The sequence below is a fragment of the Lissotriton helveticus genome, chromosome 2_1, assembly GCF_964261635.1.
Source record: "Lissotriton helveticus chromosome 2_1, aLisHel1.1, whole genome shotgun sequence".
NCBI classification, from domain to species: domain Eukaryota; kingdom Metazoa; phylum Chordata; class Amphibia; order Caudata; family Salamandridae; genus Lissotriton; species Lissotriton helveticus.
In genome coordinates, this window is record NC_136059.1 from 727,698,105 (window position 1) to 727,707,636 (window position 9,532).

Consider the following 9,532-nt stretch of genomic DNA (forward strand, 5'->3'; position numbering starts at 1 on the left):
GTTTGGCTAGAACTCATGTGTAGAGTGTTTTACCACAGTGTAGTCTGCTGCTCATGAGGTCCTGTATCACTGTTCTTCTTTTGGTTAGGATCCACTTGTAAATGTTGCGGAGCATGTGGAGGGTGTTATAGCAGTACGAGGACACGGTGTAGCCTTGCTTACACATGGAGAGGGAGCAGTTGAGGTTGAATCCTATGTTGTGCACATGGTTAGTAGGTGTTGGTACTCTTCACACTGTAGTCAGGTATAATGAGTTGTCTGAGGCTGATGGAGTGGGTCTGAGGATGAGTACCTTCATCTTCTGCCAGTTTGTGTTTACAGTGCTGCTCTTTATGTAGTTGGTGACGTCTTTCATTGTGTCGTGGAGGTTCCTTTTGGTGGTATGTGGCTTCTTGGTGATGAAGAGGATGGGCTGGGTGTTCTTTGTGTAATAGATGTTGTTGAAGTTGTCACGGTGGCCTACTTGTGTTAGGGTGGTCATGTAGATGATGAACAGCGTCGGATTGATGGATGAGTCCTGGGAGATCCGTAGATGATGTGGGTGGTTTTGGAACAGAAGGCTGGGAGGCGAACATTCAGGATTACTATTGAACAAATTCCAAACAAAGGACTTGATGCATACTATTTGGCCATAAGGAAAAGTGTGCGAAACCATTAAGGACTTTTTGCTGTGTATTTTCTCAGCATCTACTTGTAAGTAACATTATTTACAGTGTAAGAAAATTAATCAGAATATATTGTTATTTTATGATTGCTTGAGATATCTTATATTTACGTAAGAAATTGCTCTTAGAAAAAAACATTTAAGATATGTTTTATTTCTATTTTTTATATTGTTATTGACAATGTTGACTGGTTTTTTTTAAGATATCCTTATGGATTGTCTTTTTTTATTGCCCGCTGTTATGTGATGAGTACTATTGAACTCACTGTTTGTAGTGAAATTCAATATATTCTGAGAACAGCAAAAAAGGCAAATGAAATTTTTTACAAATTATTTTGTGTTGTAAAATATATCTAGTAACTGTGTTTTTTTGTATCTTCCACAGGTGACAATTTTAATATATACTTTTTTTATTATTTATTATGCTTAACGTAAGTACAAGTAACTGACTCAGCCGGGGCCTATGGAGGGAGTTGTGGTGAGGTAGGCAAATGGGGCGGGGGAGGGGCAGGGTGGGGTGTTATAAACAGCAGAATCTGGATGATTGCAGGTACGTAAACAATTAAATTAATAAAATGAATTTCGGATCCTGCGCCCTGCATCGCAAAATGCAGGACACGGAACGAAGTCAACAAAAGGCGATACATTCTGGCCGCTTTTATCAGCAGCAAAAATTCAGATAAAACGGCGATAATGGGCGTGAAAATAGGGCCTTGGAAATTCCCATAGCAGCCCAGGTTCTGGTGTTAACTTGGGCTGTTATGGGAATTCACAACGGCCTATTATCAAGCCCTTTTTCGCCGCTTTATCGGCAGTTTTCCTGCCGATTAAACCGGCGATAATCTTAATAATGTCTTTCTGTTGACGAACAAGCGTTGCAATGCCTGTGACTTACGTCCTGCAAATTAGTTTTTAGGTATACGTGTGACCAAGTCTGATAACATCAGAGTTTAAGGAAAAACACCGTGGTGTCTCTGCCTCGAAATCTCATCGATCACAAAGAAAATAGGAGGACGATAAAATGGCGGTGGACGGAGTACGTGATCAACGTTTGGCGCCTTGGCACTACGTTCCAAATAAATGTAGATAAAATACGATTATTAAAATATTACAAAAGTACAGCAGCGGATGACACACACGATCCGGGATAACAAAGCGCCAAATGTAATACCTGAAATAAAGAAAGCTTTGTTTGTTGAACTTGAAGAAAAAGAAAAAAACTTGGGCTTTACATACTATCATAGAAATGAAGAGGCATATTATCAACAAAAGGCGATACATTACCACCGCTTTTATCACCAGTAACTGCCGATAAACCAGCGATAATGGGCTTCATAATTGGCCCTTGTTAATTCCCATAGAAGCCCATGTTAACACCAGAACATGTTTACAACAAGGGGTGGTGAGGGACAGAGTCTCTGAATTAAGCAGAATACTCTCACCCTGTCAAGAGATCAGGGCTAGATCCAACACCGTTTTTTAGCTCATTGCACCATCCCAGTTTCAGAACCTGGCTGTATGCAAATTAGTCTGTTCCTGTCCCAGTGCATGATGGGAACAGGGCAAACCAAACTACAAAAGCCAATTCTTACACTGGGAAGGAAACAAGCTTCCGGGGACCGGTTTCTGGCATTACAGCCGTCTTCGGCCCGGCTTGCCTGAATCCTGATGGTGCAATGAGCAAGGGACTCATGTCTGAGTATACCCTTCCACGCTTAGGGTGGACAAAAATATTTACAACAAGGGGTGGTGAGGGACAGAGTCTCTGAATTAAGCAGAATACTCTCACCCTGTCAAGAGATCAGGGCTAGATCCAACACCGTTTTTTAGCTCATTGCACCATCCCAGTTTCAGAACCTGGCTGTATGCAAATTAGTCTGTTCCTGTCCCAGTGCATGATGGGAACAGGGCAAACCAAACTACAAAAGCCAATTCTTACACTGGGAAGGAAACAAGCTTCCGGGGACCGGTTTCTGGCATTACAGCCGTCTTCGGCCCGGCTTGCTTGAATCCTGATGGTGCAATGAGCAAGGGACTCATGTCTGAGTATACCCTTCCACGCTTAGGGTGGACAAAAATATTTACAACAAGGGGTGGTGAGGGACAGAGTCTCTGAATTAAGCAGAATACTCTCACCCTGTCAAGAGATCAGGGCTAGATCCAACACTGTTTTTTAGCTCATTGCACCATCCCAGTTTCAGAACCTGGCTGTATGCAAATTAGTCTGTTCCTGTCCCAGTGCATGATGGGAACAGGGCAAACCAAACTACAAAAGCCAATTCTTACACTGGGAAGGAAACAAGCTTCCGGGGACCGGTTTCTGGCATTACAGCCGTCTTCGGCCCGGCTTGCTTGAATCCTGATGGTGCAATGAGCAAGGGACTCATGTCTGAGTATACCCTTCCACGCTTAGGGTGGACAAAAATATTTACAACAAGGGGTGGTGAGGGACAGAGTCTCTGAATTAAGCAGAATACTCTCACCCTGTCAAGAGATCAGGGCTAGATCCAACACCGTTTTTTAGCTCATTGCACCATCCCAGTTTCAGAACCTGGCTGTATGCAAATTAGTCTGTTCCTGTCCCAGTGCATGATGGGAACAGGGCAAACCAAACTACAAAAGCCAATTCTTACACTGGGAAGGAAACAAGCTTCCGGGGACCGGTTTCTGGCATTACAGCCGTCTTCGGCCCGGCTTGCTTGAATCCTGATGGTGCAATGAGCAAGGGACTCATGTCTGAGTATACCCTTCCACGCTTAGGGTGGACAAAAATATTTACAACAAGGGGTGGTGAGGGACAGAGTCTCTGAATTAAGCAGAATACTCTCACCCTGTCAAGAGATCAGGGCTAGATCCAACACCGTTTTTTAGCTCATTGCACCATCCCAGTTTCAGAACCTGGCTGTATGCAAATTAGTCTGTTCCTGTCCCAGTGCATGATGGGAACAGGGCAAACCAAACTACAAAAGCCAATTCTTACACTGGGAAGGAAACAAGCTTCCGGGGACCGGTTTCTGGCATTACAGCCGTCTTCGGCCCGGCTTGCTTGAATCCTGATGGTGCAATGAGCAAGGGACTCATGTCTGAGTATACCCTTCCACGCTTAGGGTGGACAAAAATATTTACAACAAGGGGTGGTGAGGGACACAGTCTCTGAATTAAGCAGAATACTCTCACCCTGTCAAGAGATCAGGGCTAGATCCAACACCGTTTTTTAGCTCATTGCACCATCCCAGTTTCAGAACCTGGCTGTATGCAAATTAGTCTGTTCCTGTCCCAGTGCATGATGGGAACAGGGCAAACCAAACTACAAAAGCCAATTCTTACACTGGGAAGGAAACAAGCTTCCGGGGACCGGTTTCTGGCATTACAGCCGTTTTCGGCCCGGCTTGCTTGAATCCTGATGGTGCAATGAGCAAGGGACTCATGTCTGAGTATACCCTTCCACGCTTAGGGTGGACAAAAATATTTACAACAAGGGGTGGTGAGGGACAGAGTCTCTGAATTAAGCAGAATACTCTCACCCTGTCAAGAGATCAGGGCTAGATCCAACACCGTTTTTTAGCTCATTGCACCATCCCAGTTTCAGAACCTGGCTGTATGCAAATTAGTCTGTTCCTGTCCCAGTGCATGATGGGAACAGGGCAAACCAAACTACAAAAGCCAATTCTTACACTGGGAAGGAAACAAGCTTCCGGGGACCGGTTTCTGGCATTACAGCCGTCTTCGGCCCGGCTTGCTTGAATCCTGATGGTGCAATGAGCAAGGGACTCATGTCTGAGTATACCCTTCCACGCTTAGGGTGGACAAAAATATTTACAACAAGGGGTGGTGAGGGACAGAGTCTCTGAATTAAGCAGAATACTCTCACCCTGTCAAGAGATCAGGTCTAGATCCAACACCGTTTTTTAGCTCATTGCACCATCCCAGTTTCAGAACCTGGCTGTATGCAAATAAGTCTGTTCCTGTCCCAGTGCATGATGGGAACAGGGCAAACCAAACTACAAAAGCCAATTCTTACACTGGGAAGGAAACAAGCTTCCGGGGACCGGTTTCTGGCATTACAGCCGTCTTCGGCCCGGCTTGCTTGAATCCTGATGGTGCAATGAGCAAGGGACTCATGTCTGAGTATACCCTTCCACGCTTAGGGTGGACAAAAATATTTACAACAAGGGGTGGTGAGGGACAGAGTCTCTGAATTAAGCAGACTACTCTCACCCTGTCAAGAGATCAGGGCTAGATCCAACACCGTTTTTTAGCTCATTGCACCATCCCAGTTTCAGAACCTGGCTGTATGCAAATTAGTCTGTTCCTGTCCCAGTGCATGATGGGAACAGGGCAAACCAAACTACAAAAGCCAATTCTTACACTGGGAAGGAAACAAGCTTCCGGGGACCGGTTTCTGGCATTACAGCCGTCTTCGGCCCGGCTTGCTTGAATCCTGATGGTGCAATGAGCAAGGGACTCATGTCTGAGTATACCCTTCCACGCTTAGGGTGGACAAAAATATTTACAACAAGGGGTGGTGAGGGACAGAGTCTCTGAATTAAGCAGAATACTCTCACCCTGTCAAGAGATCAGGGCTAGATCCAACACCGTTTTTTAGCTCATTGCACCATCCCAGTTTCAGAACCTGGCTGTATGCAAATTAGTCTGTTCCTGTCCCAGTGCATGATGGGAACAGGGCAAACCAAACTACAAAAGCCAATTCTTACACTGGGAAGGAAACAAGCTTCCGGGGACCGGTTTCTGGCATTACAGCTGTCTTCGGCCCGGCTTGCTTGAATCCTGATGGTGCAATGAGCAAGGGACTTATGTCTGAGTATACCCTTCCACGCTTAGGGTGGACAAAAATATTTACAACAAGGGGTGTTGAGGGACAGAGTCTCTGAATTAAGCAGAATACTCTCACCCTGTCAAGAGATCAGGGCTAGATCCAACACCGTTTTTTAGCTCATTGCACCATCCCAGTTTCAGAACCTGGCTGTATGCAAATTAGTCTGTTCCTGTCCCAGTGCATGATGGGAACAGGGCAAACCAAACTACAAAAGCCAATTCTTACACTGGGAAGGAAACAAGCTTCCGGGGACCGGTTTCTGGCATTACAGCCGTCTTCGGCCCGGCTTGCTTGAATCCTGATGGTGCAATGAGCAAGGGACTCATGTCTGAGTATACCCTTCCACGCTTAGGGTGGACAAAAATATTTACAACAAGGGGTGGTGAGGGACAGAGTCTCTGAATGAAGCAGAATACTCTCACCCTGTCAAGAGATCAGGGCTAGATCCAACACCGTTTTTTAGCTCATTGCACCATCCCAGTTTCAGAACCTGGCTGTATGCAAATTAGTCTGTTCCTGTCCCAGTGCATGATGGGAACAGGGCAAACCAAACTACAAAAGCCAATTCTTACACTGGGAAGGAAACAAGCTTCCGGGGACCGGTTTCTGGCATTACAGCCGTCTTCGGCCCGGCTTGCTTGAATCCTGATGGTGCAATGAGCAAGGGACTCATGTCTGAGTATACCCTTCCACGCTTAGGGTGGACAAAAATATTTACAACAAGGGGTGGTGAGGGACAGAGTCTCTGAATTAAGCAGAATACTCTCACCCTGTCAAGAGATCAGGGCTAGATCCAACACCGTTTTTTAGCTCATTGCACCATCCCAGTTTCAGAACCTGGCTGTATGCAAATTAGTCTGTTCCTGTCCCAGTGCATGATGGGAACAGGGCAAACCAAACTACAAAAGCCAATTCTTACACTGGGAAGGAAACAAGCTTCCATGATGCACTGGGCCAGGGACAGACTAATTTGCATACAGCCAGGTTCTGAAACTGGGATGGTGCAATGAGCTAAAAAACGGTGTTGGATCTAGCCCTGATCTCTTGACTGGGTGAGAGTACTCTGCTTAATTCAGAGACTCTGTCCATCACCACCCCTTGTTGTAAATTATTTTGTCCACCCTAAGCGTGGAAGGGTATACTCAGATGTGAGTCCCTTGCTCATTGCACCATCAGGATTCAAGCAAGCTGGGCCGAAGACGCCTGAAATGGCAGAAACCGGTCCCCGGAAGCTTGTTTCCTTCCCAGTGTAAGAATTGGCTTTTGTAGTCTGGTCTGCCCTGTTCCCATGATGCACTGGGCCAGGGACAGACTAATTTGCATACAGCCAGGTTCTGAAACTGGGATGGTGCAATGAGCTAAAAAACGGTGTTGGATCTAGCCCTGATCTCTTGACTGGGTGAGAGTACTCTGCTTAATTCAGAGACTCTGTCCATCACCACCCCTTGTTGTAAATTATTTTGTCCACCCTAAGCGTGGAAGGGTATACTCAGATGTGAGTCCCTTGCTCATTGCACCATCAGGATTCAAGCAAGCCGGGCCGAAGACGCCTGAAATGGCAGAAACCGGTCCCCGGAAGCTTGTTTCCTTCCCAGTGTAAGAATTGGCTTTTGTAGTCTGGTCTGCCCTGTTCCCATGATGCACTGGGCCAGGGACAGACTAATTTGCATACAGCCAGGTTCTGAAACTGGGATGGTGCAATGAGCTAAAAAACGGTGTTGGATCTAGCCCTGATCTCTTGACTGGGTCAGAGTACTCTGCTTAATTCAGAGACTCTGTCCATCACCACCCCTTGTTGTAAATTATTTTGTCCACCCTAAGCGTGGAAGGGTATACTCAGATGTGAGTCCCTTGCTCATTGCACCATCAGGATTCAAGCAAGCCGGGCCGAAGACGCCTGAAATGGCAGAAACCGGTCCCCGGAAGCTTGTTTCCTTCCAAGTGTAAGAATTGGCTTTTGTAGTCTGGTCTGCCCTGTTCCCATGATGCACTGGGCCAGGGACAGACTAATTTGCATACAGCCAGGTTCTGAAACTGGGATGGTGCAATGAGCTAAAAAACGGTGTTGGATCTAGCCCTGATCTCTTGACTGGGTGAGAGTACTCTGCTTAATTCAGAGACTCTGTCCATCACCACCCCTTGTTGTAAATTATTTTGTCCACCCTAAGCGTGGAAGGGTATACTCAGATGTGAGTCCCTTGCTCATTGCACCATCAGGATTCAAGCAAGCCGGGCCGAAGACGCCTGAAATGGCAGAAACCGGTCCCCGGAAGCTTGTTTCCTTCCCAGTGTAAGAATTGGCTTTTGTAGTCTGGTCTGCCCTGTTCCCATCATGCACTGGGCCAGGGACAGACTAATTTGCATACAGCCAGGTTCTGAAACTGGGATGGTGCAATGAGCTAAAAAACGGTGTTGGATCTAGCCCTGATCTCTTGACTGGGTGAGAGTACTCTGCTTAATTCAGAGACTCTGTCCATCACCACCCCTTGTTGTAAATTATTTTGTCCACCCTAAGCGTGGAAGGGTATACTCAGATGTGAGTCCCTTGCTCATTGCACCATCAGGATTCAAGCAAGCCGGGCCGAAGACGCCTGAAATGGCAGAAACGGGTCCCCGGAAGCTTGTTTCCTTCCCAGTGTAAGAATTGGCTTTTGTAGTCTGGTCTGCCCTGTTCCCATGATGCACTGGGCCAGGGACAGACTAATTTGCATACAGCCAGGTTCTGAAACTGGGATGGTGCAATAAGCTAAAAAACGGTGTTGGATCTAGCCCTGATCTCTTGACTGGGTGAGAGTACTCTGCTTAATTCAGAGACTCTGTCCATCACCACCCCTTGTTGTAAATTATTTTGTCCACCCTAAGCGTGGAAGGGTATACTCAGATGTGAGTCCCTTGCTCATTGCACCATCAGGATTCAAGCAAGCCGGGCCGAAGACGCCTGAAATGGCAGAAACCGGTCCCCGGAAGCTTGTTTCCTTCCCAGTGTAAGAATTGGCTTTTGTAGTCTGGTCTGCCCTGTTCCCATGATGCACTGGGCCAGGGACAGACTAATTTGCATACAGCCAGGTTCTGAAACTGGGATGGTGCAATGAGCTAAAAAACGGTGTTGGATCTAGCCCTGATCTCTTGACTAGGTGAGAGTACTCTGCTTAATTCAGAGACTCTGTCCATCACCACCCCTTGTTGTAAATTATTTTGTCCACCCTAAGCGTGGAAGGGTATACTCAGATGTGAGTCCCTTGCTCATTGCACCATCAGGATTCAAGCAAGCCGGGCCGAAGACGCCTGAAATGGCAGAAACCGGTCCCCGGAAGCTTGTTTCCTTCCCAGTGTAAGAATTGGCTTTTGTAGTCTGGTCTGCCCTGTTCCCATGATGCACTGGGCCAGGGACAGACTAATTTGCATACAGCCAGGTTCTGAAACTGGGATGGTGCAATGAGCTAAAAAACGGTGTTGGATCTAGCCCTGATCTCTTGACTGGGTGAGAGTACTCTGCTTAATTCAGAGACTCTGTCCATCACCACCCCTTGTTGTAAATTATTTTGTCCACCCTAAGCGTGGAAGGGTATACTCAGATGTGAGTCCCTTGCTCATTTCACCATCAGGATTCAAGCAAGCCGGGCCGAAGACGCCTGAAATGGCAGAAACCGGTCCCCGGAAGCTTGTTTCCTTCCCAGTGTAAGAATTGGCTTTTGTAGTCTGGTCTGCCCTGTTCCCATGATGCACTGGGCCAGGGACAGACTAATTTGCATACAGCCAGGTTCTGAAACTGGGATGGTGCAATGAGCTAAAAAACAGTGTTGGATCTAGCCCTGATCTCTTGACTGGGTGAGAGTACTCTGCTTAATTCAGAGACTCTGTCCATCACCACCCCTTGTTGTAAATTATTTTGTCCACCCTAAGCGTGGAAGGGTATACTCAGATGTGAGTCCCTTGCTCATTGCACCATCAGGATTCAAGCAAGCCGGGCCGAAGACACCTGAAATGGCAGAAACCGGTCCCCGGAAGCTTGTTTCCTTCCCAGTGTAAGA